We start from the raw sequence: 13729 nt of genomic DNA, 5'->3' as shown, positions 1-13729 counted from the left end.
ACGTAAATTGGACTTTAATCGGACGTAAATTGGACCTTAATCGGACGTAAATGGGACCTTAATTGGACGTAAATTGGACCTTAATCGGAGTAAATTGGATCTTAATCGGACGTCTTAGGGGACGTGAATTGGACCTTAACAGGACGTCCAATTTTGGTCCAAATTCCACGTTGCCAAACGCCCAATGGAGGTCCACCTAACGTCCGAAGGGACGTTCGGTGGACGTCAATTGGGCCTTCATAGGACGTCCCAGTTTGGTCCAATGTATTGCTGCCGATCATCCATCTAACGTCCTGGGAGGACGTTCGGTGGACGTCTAGAGACGATATTTATACCTGTGGAGAATGTATTGTGGGAAATAAAAAATATATTTTTTAAGGAACTTATATTACATCTTATATTAATTTACAATTATTGGATATTAGATTATTTACATTAAATTATAATTACATTTCTCCAAGAAATTAACGCACCACCTTAAAAATGGGCCATTTTTGATGTCTCGAATTTCCTAAAGCCATTGTCCCATCTAAGTGATTTTTTTAATAATATTATAGCCTAGGCTATATGGGCTACCTCCATAAGCTTGTCATGCACGGGGAGCTATACTGTAATAATATTATATCACATCGCTGAGGGAACTCTACATTACATATACTTTTCGAATCAAAACTTTTATTCTCTTAATATTATTACTTAAAAAATATATACTACATTCGTCTCGCTAAACTCGAAAAATAACTTATAAACCATAAAAATCTCCAAAAATATAAATGACATAAATGAGAATTGGCACAATTATTATTATGGTTTTAAGTTGATTTTTCGGATTTAACTACAATATTATGCAAAAAATTATGTTATATCGCAGATTTAAAATGGGTTTATCTCGAAAACAGTTATATTAAGTTTAGCGAGATGATTGTAGTACACTTTTTTTAAGTAAAAATATTAAGAGAATAAAAGTAGACTGGTACGCAGTCTGATTTTTGCATAAAAGTTTAATGAAATGGTAACAAATCAATTGGAAGTTCTGTCCGACAAAATACATGGAACGTTTTCGGTAGTCTGATGTTCCAAGTTTTTAACCTGTTCCACAATTAAAACTTCCCCGGTTCCAGTATTCCCGTACATCAAAGTTTGTCCGACTAGACACCGTGAAGCTATTAACAAATTTTCAGCTTGCTGTTAATCAACTTTTTTTATTACGCGGGATCCAGGTCTATAAATGAATACAATAAATAAGTAGGTAGGTACATATTATACACTTATTTATACGAGTACAATTAATAGTAGAGCTGGTTTTTGGGATGTTACAAGCAGCATTTGCATTTCCACAGAGATACTTATGACAGAAATAATAAAATACCGAGACGGACTATTATTATAATAATTTACAATAGGACCCGACGGCCGACGCTATAGGGACAGGTAAAATTTATGACTGAACAATGCACCGAGCATCGATACAAGCAATATGTACCGGTCGAAGGTTATTTTTTATTGTGCCAAATGGACGTATATAGTACCTACCTTTAAAAATCGAATACACAAATTAAAAGATATTTAACAACCATAAAGATTTGTCAAACTCTATCACCGACTTCATGAAAACAAGTATTACTACATTCTTTGATGGTTTTTGCTGTAAATTTTAAAGGATTGACATGCAATTTGGCATACGCATAGCTAACATGCCAAAGAAAAAAAGTGATATTGTGCCAATGTGTGCTATTGCCCTGGGGTGAGTTTCACTCTTTCTCTGGGGTGAAAAACGTTCAAAATAAGTCCGGACTTCGATAAACTGATTAATATTAAGCAACCTTTATTCCATTGTTACAAAGTATGTGTACTTACAAATTAGTATGTGAATTTGGGGGGTGAGTTTCACCCCGAGGAGGGGTGATATACAAAATATAGATAGATACACAAAAGATATACAAAAATGTTTCAAAACATCGAAAAAATGTGGTAAAATGCAAATATACATATCATATTATGATAAAATTGCGATTTTGGCGATTTGCCTTTTTGGATAGAATGATGATGATGTTGATTAGGATAAAACTGCGAAGAATTTTTTTATCGAAATATAGTAAAAAATATGAAAAATATACCAAAAAGCTTGAAAAAATATGTAAGTATGTAAGGAAAAACATAAATAATTAAATAAACTTTTGACAACACAACACAAAAGTTTGAAACACTCACTATTTGGATTGGTTGTCCTGGCTTGTGATTTTCTTCTTTGCAGATGACGCTCACGGATCGATGTCAATGTCCAACGGACGTCCGAGCACGGACGTCCAATGGACGTCCAAAGGACGTTCATATTTATTCAACACGTAAGTACGTCCAACGTCGGACGTCCGAAGGACGTTCATTTATAGTCCATCCGCATTAGGACTAAAACTGGACCTATTTTGGGCACACGTACGCTCAACTTTAAAAAGATGCTCTCAATATTCATCTGTAGTAAGGATACATTGATAAAAATTATATTTTTGCTTATTAGAATTAACCACCAAACTTCTATCATCTTGGTAACGGGAATAATAAAACATTATAAAGTCCACTTTACATCAACAATAATTGAACAAGAAATTGACGACAAGTTATTCAAGGTCAAATTTGGCTTGTACAAAACACAATTCTACTTCCAATTTTGCCGTGAATAAACAGAAAATAAAGAAATTTGACAAAATAAAACATATCCAATTGTTCTATTTCATCAAATTCCTTCATTTTCTTTTACAAATCATACATTTTGTACTCGTCAAATTTGGCCTTGAATAACTTAGTCAATTTCTTGTTCAATTTATTGTTGATGTAGAGTGGACATAACGAATAATTTACCGATCAGATTTTCACACTTTACATAAAAACAAAAACATGTATTAGATATTAAACTACATATACACTTTTGAATTAAATATGATTTATAATCTTTTCCATTTAAACTATTTTATTAACATAATTAAGTTAATATTTTATTAAATAATTTTGCTGTTTAATCCCCTTATTGGTAGAATATGTCCAATATGGACGATTGGAAAAGGTCCGTATTTCGTCCGAGTACGGACGTCCAAAGGACGTTCATATTTATTCCACCCGAAGGACGTCCAACACCGGACGTCCGAAGGACGTACATATTTAGTCCACCCGAAGGACGTCCAACGCCGGACGTCCAAAGGACGTACATATTTAGTCCACCTGAAGGACGTCCAACGCCGGACGTCCAACGCCGGACGTCCAACGCCGGACGTCCAACGCCGGACGTCCAAAGGACGTACATATTTAGTACACCCGAAGTACGTCCAGCGTCGGACGTCCAAAGGACGTCCCTTTATGGTCCATGGACGTTAGGACCAAAAATTGACCTATTTTGGACGTCCAAAGGACGTCGTGTGCTATTAGGGTATTAAATATAACAAAAGTATATAAAATTCGGATTTCCGGGTAAAACATCCTTCGTCATTTTAACATCCTACAATCATTTCATAACGGCGGCGTATTATCCTATAAGTACTTTGTGTAGAGATCGTTTATTTTCTAAGAAAAAATGAAAGGCGGTTAATGAGCTGTCTCTCTTGGTTCTCGAATTAATACAGACCACAGCCTGTGCGTGGAAATATTTTGTCGAATTAAAAAATTTAAATTTTGTTTTGGACTAATGAAATAAAACATTTTAGTAGTTCCAAAATGACACAAAATCTAGGCATCGGATAAAAAAGTTTATTTGAAGAAAGTGTATTTTTTTGTTCTTCTTAATGGCGGTACAGGCTTTTTAATATTGTATTTAATTACAGAATAATTTTCAAATATTACCTAATATATTTTTCAAATTGGGCTCTGTACCGCCATTCTTTATTATATTACGGATACGTGTGCCAAATATCTTGAAAAAATATTCAAAATTACAGCCGCAATCTTGGAACGCGTTTTGGCTATGAGGATATTTTTATATAATTATGTTTTGTGGAAATGTTAAATTAATGAACTAACCTCACGTTGTAAGTTTTTGTGCTTTTTTATACAATGTTCTTTTATCTTTAATTTCATTGTATTTATAATTATATACTCATTTTAGCTAATCTTGACGAAGCAAATAAATTTTGCGAAAGCTCTATTGTAACAAAGAGTTTCTCTCATCCTGTCCCTTACACTGACTGCAACCTCAATAAAAACTTGTATATATATATATATATATATATATATATATATATATATATATATATATATATATATATATATATATATATGAGATGTAGATCCTTGAAACACACTCAGTGATCAAAAGATCCAAGGTTAATGATTTGACGACCACTCGTACGAAATCAAACAGATGAAATAGAGAATGTGGAAAAATCCCCTTACGAACAATTCACACATTCTATTTCATCTGTTTTATATATATATGTATATATATATATATATATATATATATATATATATATATATATATATATATATATATATATATATATATAAAACCTATACAGAAGTAAAAACTTCAAATTGTATTTTGGTATAAAATAGTTTATTTAAAACTTCTAAAAGTCATCCACATGGATTGCAAAACGTTTTCGTTCTGAACAGAACATCTTCAGTGCCTGGAATGAAGTATTTCCACGTTAGATTAAGGCAAAAGGTTAAAATTGTGACTGTTAATGAGAAAAGTATGTGGAGAATACTTACATTCCGCAAAGTAGTTGTAACTAGCACACCAATGAAGGTGGTAACTTCATAATATATGGCTTACATTATACCTTATGATAAAATATTGTGACTACAAGCCGATGTTACAAGATTAAAATATGTATGTGCCTAAAGAGCAACATGCTTCCCTGCTCGAAAAAACTAGGTACTTGCCATTTGAATTAGCACAGACCAACTGATGTAAAATGAAAAGGAATTACAAAGAGTGACATGACAAGACAAGGTAAAGTCAATTTTTGGTTACGAACTTCAAAAAGTGTAGTTTTAATTTTTGGATTTTAATTAAAATGTAAAGGTAGGTAATAGCTGATTGAAAATATAATTAAAACTGTTTAAAAAAGATGTTGAGAATCTATTGTAAAGTCTAAATAGCAACTCTCTAAGAAAAAACTTTAGGTTTGTTGGAAATAAGATCGATATATTTCACGGTTAGAAGCGTGACGTCATCGATTGTAAAATTTAAAGGTGAAACAATTATTTAATAATTTCAATATTTTATAAAGGCTAGAATATTCCACAGGGTGTTGTGAAAATTGAGAAAAAAACCCAGTTTGATGGGTACACTTGGTATACAATAAAATTTACATGCTATCAACAATATTATTATAGCGATATTGTTAAAGAATAAGGCTATAACATATTAAAAAATTACTTAAATCGGACAACAGGTTTAGGAGATACGAGACATCAAAAATTACCAATTTTTTGGTTGCCCATATAGGTGAGTGCCGGTGAGTGTAGATTGAATTAGAAGTTCATTGTAAAAAAGGAAGAAAACAAAAACACGAGAAAAATGAATTTCTATAAATAAATAGGTAAGTAAATATTATAGACTAAAATAAGTACAGATAATATATATTTATAGAGATATAATTAGCTTCATTTAAGGCTAACTTTAAAAGTAAAGCAGATTTAAAAGAAAGCTATTATTAATGTTAACACAAAAGTATGAAGTTATTCATGTTTCATACACAAAATATTAAGTACGATTAGGACCGCGAATCCACAACAAATGAATGTCTGGAAACCGTTACACAGGGTTGCCAAAAAACGGAAGTCGCATCGAGCGGTGTGGTATACGGAAGACGCTACGCGTTGTGTATATAACCTGTATAATAGTACGGGAGCGACACTAGCGCTGGTGATATACCGTCGAACTAAAATCTGATCTTATGAGTATGTTAGATACGATATGACTTCCAGCGAAATTTTTAATATAAGCCTTCTAATACCATCTAGTAGCCAAATTCGTAAAAATATAGGCAAAACGTTGTGACTTCCGAAATCGGAAGTCATAACGGTATATATGAAGTGACAACGTATTACGAGTATATACTTTGGAAGTCACATGGATACATGTATCAATATATATATATATATACAGTATGTCCCTGTAAGTTGTATCCATATGGAAAACTTTTTTATTATTAATTTTACGAAAAAATTTTATTCTTTATAAAAAGCTCTGCATGGTCCAAAACCTAAGATTTAACCATCAAATATCAAATTTTTTGAATATTATACGAGGTATGTCAAAAAATTTGAATTTTACTCAAGAGTAAAGTAGCTTTATTTTTCACAATATTGAAAATTGCTATTATGAAAAGTTGTTTGGAATTAAAAACTGTATTCTAGTATGCAATTACATCCTCCTAATTGAAAAATTTTTTTTTGAAAAATTATGGATAAGTAACATTATTTTCAGTTATTTTAATTCAGATAACTCTTTTATTATTAATTTTACGAAAAAAAGTGATTCTTAATAAAGAGTTCTACATGCTCTAAAATCTAAAATACAACCATCTTATGTCAAATTTTATCAATTTTATACGAGGTATGTCAAAAAATATGAATTTCGCTCAAGAGTAAAATACGTTTATTTTTCACAATATCGAAAATTGTTATTAGGAAAAGTTATTTAGAATTAAAAACTATGTTTCAGTATGTAATTACATCCTTCTAATTGAAATATTCTGAACTATAAAGGTACTTTACTTTTGATCTAAATTTATCTTTTTTGACATACCTCGTATAAAATTGATAAAATTTGATATAAGATGGTTGTATTTTAAGTTTTAGACCATCCAGAACTTTTTATTAAGAATCACTTTTTTTCGTAAAATTAATAATAAAAGAGTTATCAGAATTGAAATAACTGAAAAAACGATAGTTATCCATAATTTTTCAAAAAAAAAAATTTTTTCACTTAGAAGGATGTAATTGCATATTAGAATATAGTTTTTAATTCCAAACAACTTTTCATAATAGCAATTTCCAATATTACGAAAAATAAAGCTACTTTACTCTTGAGTGAAATTCAAACTTTTTGACATACCTCGTATAATATTCAAAAAATTTGATATTTGATGGTTAAATCTTAGGTTTTGGACCATGCAGAGCTTTTTATAAAGAATAACTTTTTTTCGTAAAATTAATAATAAAAAAGTTTTCCATATGGATACAATTTACAGGGACATACTGTATATATATATATATATATATATATATATATATATATATATATAAAATATGCATAAGATGGAATGCAACCAGACACGTGTTTCTGACTTATTAGTCGTCATCAGTATGGTATAGCCAAACAGGAGCAACGCAACCAATTTGTAATGTTAGAAGACCCTCAGGATTCGAGAGCAACAACTAACACATCCACGGAGGAAGCCACAGCTACCTGAGGAAAGTAATGCCAAACGTTTAAAACGTTTTAAAATCAAACAAGGAGAGGTTAACGCGAGTTAATAAATATCGGCATGGCTCGCAACAATGAAAATACAAAATATGCAAAGATGGAATCTAACATTACAGCCACAAATTGGTTGCGTTGCTCCTGTTTGGCTATACCATACTGATGACGACTAATAAGTCAGAAACACGTGTCTGTGGTTGCATTCCATCTTATGCATATTTTGTATTTTCATTGTTGCGAGCCATGCCGATATTTATTAACTCGCGTTAACCTCTCCTTATACAGGGTGTCCCGAAAAGATTGGTCATAAATTATACCACAGATTCTGGGGTCAAAAATAGGTTGATTGAACCTCACTTACCTATATACAATAGTGCACACAAAAAAAGTTACAGCCCTTTGAAGTTACAAATTGAAAATCGATTTTTTTTCATATATCGAAAACTCTCAGAGATTTTTTATTGAAAATGGACATGCGGCATTTTTACGGCAGCAACATCTTAAACAAAAATTTAAGTAAAATTTGTGCACCCCATAAAAATTTTATGGGGGTTTTGTTCCCTTAAACCCCCCCAAACTTTTGTGTACGTTCCAATTTAATTATTATTGTGGCACCATTAGTTAAACACATTATTTTTAAAACTTTTTTGTCTCTTAGTACTTTTTCGATAAGCCAGTGTTTATCGAGATATTTTGAATATTTTTCGAATCCACCACATATTTGTATATGGTTAAGTACGGTTCTAGAGACCTGATAATAATCTGAAAATTTATTTATAATTTACATTTTTAGGTATATTTTGAAAAAGAAGCTACATCTCGATAAAAGGTGACTTATGAACAAAAGACTAAGAGGCAAAAGTTTTAAAAACACTGTGTTTAACTAATGGTACCACAATAATAGTTTAATTGGAACGTACACAAACATTTGGGGAGTTTAAAGGAACAAAACCCCCATAAAATTTTTACGTAAATATATTGAAAAAGAAGCCGCATCTCGATAAAAACTGGCCTATCGAAAAAATACTAAGAGGCAAAAAAGTTTTAAAAACGTTGTGTTTAACTAATGGTACCACAACAATGAATTAATTGGAACGTACACAAAAGTTTGGGGGGGTTTAAGGGAACAAAATCCCCATAAATTTTTTATGGGGTGGACAAATTTCACTATCATTTTGTTTTAAGATGGTCCTACCATAAGAATGATACATGTCCATTCTCAGTAAAAAATCTCTAATAGTTTTCGATATATTGAAAAAAATCGATTTTCATTTTGTAACTTCAAAGGGCTGTAACTTTTTTTGTGAGCACATTTGTACTAAGGTAAGTTAGGTTCAATCGAACTATTTTTGACCCCAGAATGTGTGGTATAATTTATGACCAATCTTTTCGGGACACCCTGTATATATATATATATATATATATATATATATATATATATATATATATATATGAATTAAATGAAAAGATTTCTCTGGTATACAGAAGAAATCTTTTCCGTAGCGGACGCGAAAATGTAAATTTCAAAGTCTTCATAAAAGACGATGAACGACAAAAGACACCTCTTTGTGTCACAGATTTGTCTACAAAGCCACGTTATTCGCTACACATTCGTCAATAACGGAGAAAAACCGTGATATGAAAGGAAACGGCGATTGCATTTTATTTCACTTCGACCACCACCGATATTCTACACGACGTGTTTCGAGCTCATGTCAAGCTCTCGTCAGGAACATCTAGGTCGATGGTCGAGGTGTAAGAAAATGCTTTTGGCCTTTCTGGTAATAATAAAATAACCAGACTTCAGTACACTTGGTACGACATCTATATGAATTAAATGAAAAGATTTCTCTGGTATACAGAAGAAATCTTTTCCGTAGCGGACGCGAAAATGTAAATTTCAAAGTCTTCATAAAAGACGATGAACGACAAAAGACACCTCTTTGTGTCACAGATTTGTCTACAAAGCCACGTTATTCGCTACACATTCGTCAATAACGGAGAAAAACCGTGATATGAAAGGAAACGGCGATTGCATTTTATTTCACTTCGACCACCACCGATATTCTACACGACGTGTTTCGAGCTCATGTCAAGCTCTCGTCAGGAACATCTAGGTGGATGGTCGAGGTGTAAGAAAATGCTTTTGGCCTTTCTGGTAATAATAAAATAACCAGACTTCAGTACACTTGGTACGATATCTATATGAATTAAATGAAAAGATTTCTCTGGTATACAGAAGAAATCTTTTCCGTAGCGGACACGAAAATGTAAATTTCAAAGTCTTCATAAAAGACGATGAACGACAAAAGACACCTCTTTGTGTCACAGATTTGTCTACAAAGCCACGTTATTCGCTACACATTCGTCAATAACGGAGAAAAACCGTGATATGAAAGGAAACGGCGATTGCATTTTATTTCACTTCGACCACCACCGATATTCTACACGACGTGTTTCGAGCTCATGTCAAGCTCTCGTCAGGAACATCTAGGTGGATGGTCGAGGTGTAAGAAAATGCTTTTGGCCTTTCTGGTAATAATAAAATAACCAGACTTCAGTACACTTGGTACGACATCTATATGAATTAAATGAAAAGATTTCTCTGGTATACAGAAGAAATCTTTTCCGTAGCGGACGCGAAAATGTAAATTTCAAAGTCTTCATAAAAGACGATGAACGCCAAAAGACACCTCTTTGTGTCACAGATTTGTCTACAAAGCCACGTTATTCGCTACTATGTAAGCATTTTCTTACACCTCGACCATCCACCTAGATGTTCCTGACGAGAGCTTGACATGAGCTCGAAACACGTCGTGTAGAATATCGGTGGTGGTCGAAGTGAAATAAAATGCAATCGCCGTTTCCTTTCATATCACGGTTTTTCTCCGTTATTGACGAATGTGTAGCGAATAACGTGGCTTTGTAGACAAATCTGTGACACAAAGAGGTGTCTTTTGTCGTTCATCGTCTTTTATGAAGACTTTGAAATTTACATTTTCGCGTCCGCTACGGAAAAGATTTCTTCTGTATACCAGAGAAATCTTTTCATTTAATTCATATAGATGTCGTACCAAGTGTACTGAAGTCTGGTTATTTTATTATTACCAGAAAGGCCAAAAGCATTTTCTTACACCTCGACCATCCACCTAGATGTTCCTGACGAGAGCTTGACATGAGCTCGAAACACGTCGTGTAGAATATCGGTGGTGGTCGAAGTGAAATAAAATGCAATCGCCGTTTCCTTTCATATCACGGTTTTTCTCCGTTATTGACGAATGTGTAGCGAATAACGTGGCTTTGTAGACAAATCTGTGACACAAAGAGGTGTCTTTTGTCGTTCATCGTCTTTTATGAAGACTTTGAAATTTACATTTTCGCGTCCGCTACGGAAAAGATTTCTTCTGTATACCAGAGAAATCTTTTCATTTAATTCATATAGATGTCGTACCAAGTGTACTGAAGTCTGGTTATTTTATTATTACCAGAAAGGCCAAAAGCATTTTCTTACACCTCGACCATCCACCTAGATGTTCCTGACGAGAGCTTGACATGAGCTCGAAACACGTCGTGTAGAATATCGGTGGTGGTCGAAGTGAAATAAAATGCAATCGCCGTTTCCTTTCATATATATATATATATATATATATATATATATATATATATATATATATATATATATATCATAAAGGAGTACGACCGTCAATTCCAATATAACAAAGGAGCACTCGTAAGTGTAGGGTTTTATCGGTCAAGTGGGTGAAAAAAGAGACAAAGAATTCAGCTACTTCATCTATTTATTGAAGACGTTTCGTCTACTGCTCAGTAGACATCATCAGTTCATCTACAAAAAGAGTGTTATAAGAAACAACATCCAAAAGAGAGGTAAAAAAGCACTAGCGTTACCTTAAAAAGACATGTAGCAAAAGATAAGATGTACATAGTAAAAAAAACCTTATCCATGAACCAATGTAATGTATAAGTATGTAACATTTAAGTGTATAGTTAATATTTAAAAACTTTAGTACAGCCAAAGACAAGACCATGTGGTAACAGTCACATATAAAAAACAAGTGGAAAAAAGCTGGCTTGCTTTTTTTCAAAGTCAAGAATGAACCAAGAAAAAACCAGATTCACACTTCCAAAAATTTAGTAGTGTTTAAGCATACTTCATTTTAACCTTAGGCAACATCATTAAATGAATATAGTGCTAATATGCAACTTCGAAAATTTAAAGTTGAATAGTTACCAGCAGGTCATCCTAGCCCAACGGACACACAAAAGAAAATGGAGTTTGAATTATCAGGTGTAAACTGACATCTCGCCAAGAGGCAGGCAACCTTTAAAAAATTTTATAACAAAGAGTGACTGACAACTGCAGCGCAGCGCGGTAAAATTTAAATTGATGTATTTAAAACAGTTATAAAAGTGTTTAAAAAGTGAAAGTAATATCAAGAAGTAATCAAGGGATGTACCTTATACCTCGTAGACAAGAATCACAGTTTATTTTAAACAAGTGAGGGCACTTCACACAATTATATGGAAAAGTGCCTACGTTAGTACTGGTCATCCAGTTACTAACGAATATATAAGATAGTACAATAGTATAACTCCCATATATCGCAGCTCAAAATGCAAGAAAAAATATGCAATAATTTAAGAAAATTTATAAATCAGTTTAGCAAATTGTAATTTATAATTAATATCAATAATGCAAAATTTTATCCTATGGAAAATTTTAAATTGTTCAATCTATTAAGTAACTGTTATTATCAAAAAAAAAAAAAAAAGTGGGAAAAGCTTGAAAAAACCACCAAAAACTTTTTTACAATAAAATAATTTAAGTGTAATAACATCTACTGATTCCGCAAGATCAATATTAAAAGAAGTGGGAAAAGCCTGAAAACCACAAAAACTTTTTTACAATATAATAATTTGAGTGTAATAATACCAACTAATTCTGCAAAATCAATGCATGGTATATTTGACTCAAGTTACTGATGTCAGTTCTCTTGTTAAGTACATTAGAGGTTTTTAATATGAAACACATCTCTAAGAACTGTCTTTTCGACAGGTTGCGTTCATTGCAAAGGATCTTGGCTTCATCAAAGTCCACCTTATGTTTTGTATCTATTGCATGTTGGGCTAAGGCACAAGTTGGTTTTTTCAAATTGATATCACTACGGTGTGAAATTAAACGTGATTTTAAAGCTCGCTTTGTCTGCCCTACATAACATGCGTCACATTCAGCACAAGGTATGTGGTAGACCACATTAACCTGTTCCAAAGGGGACAAGGGTGTTTTAGTCTTAGAGAACAAATTTCTGACTGATCTTGCGTTCTTAATTGCAATCTTAACAGGAATATTATTATTTTTATATAGTTTAATAAGTTTATCAGTAACCTGAGGAAAATAAGGAAGTGAAGAAAACTGGGAAACAGGAGTCCCAAGATTAGTAGTAGGCAGAATTGTGATGTTAACAGTATTATTCGATATTGATCTAAGTTGGTCACCATTGGGTATGTCGTTCAGAGAAGAACCGTAACTTTGGGAAAAAAGAAATTTATTGATAAGGGATGAAGGGTAGGAATTATCTACCAATATACTTCTGAGTAACAGAAGGGATTCCCTTCGATTAACCGGATGTGTCAACCTATGTAGCCTGCAGCTTAAAGCTTTAATAAGATTTATTTTATATTTAAAAGGATGACAAGAATGGTAGTTGAGAAACCTATTAGAGGCCATTGGTTTCCTATACCAGCTTGTACAGAGTGTGTTATCTCCACTTCTAGTGACACGCATGTCCAAGAAGGGGATACTCTGGTTGTTGGGGTCCTCGAGTTCACATGTGAACTGCAAGTGAGGATCAAACCCATTGAAGATGGACAAGGTGGCCTGAGTCTTGTCTGGTGGTAAGGCTAGTAATAGGTCGTCCACATAACGTTTAACAAAAGGAACTTGAAAATCTAAATAACCCAGCCGGTCAGAAACTAAATCATCCAAAACATAATTCACTAGGATGGGTGAAATCGAGGAACCCATTGGTGTCCCAAAAATGGAGATGTGTTTCATATTAAAAACCTCTAATGTACTTAACAAGAGAACTGACATCAGTAACTTGAGTCAAATATACCATGCATTGATTTTGCAGAATTAGTTGGTATTATTACACTTAAATTATTTTATTGTAAAAAAGTTTTTGGTGGTTTTTTCAAGCTTTTCCCACTTTTTTTTTTTTTTTTGATAATAACAGTTACTTAATAGATTGAACAATTTAAAATTTTCCATAGGATAAAATTTTGCAT

At 32.7% G+C, this 13729-nt stretch overlaps 1 protein-coding gene across 2 annotated transcripts in view; it reads right to left on the bottom strand.

Annotated features, from left to right (window-relative positions):
* Nucleotides 1–13729, bottom strand: part of LOC126879641 (zinc finger CW-type PWWP domain protein 1-like) — a 95520-nt gene that overhangs the window by 77155 nt on the left and 4636 nt on the right. The window lies entirely within an intron of this gene.

This window comes from Diabrotica virgifera, chromosome 2 (genome assembly GCF_917563875.1).
Source record: "Diabrotica virgifera virgifera chromosome 2, PGI_DIABVI_V3a".
Taxonomy (NCBI): domain Eukaryota; kingdom Metazoa; phylum Arthropoda; class Insecta; order Coleoptera; family Chrysomelidae; genus Diabrotica; species Diabrotica virgifera.
Note: the sequence above shows the minus strand (reverse complement) of the source record. Positions and strands in the feature narration are given on the sequence as shown.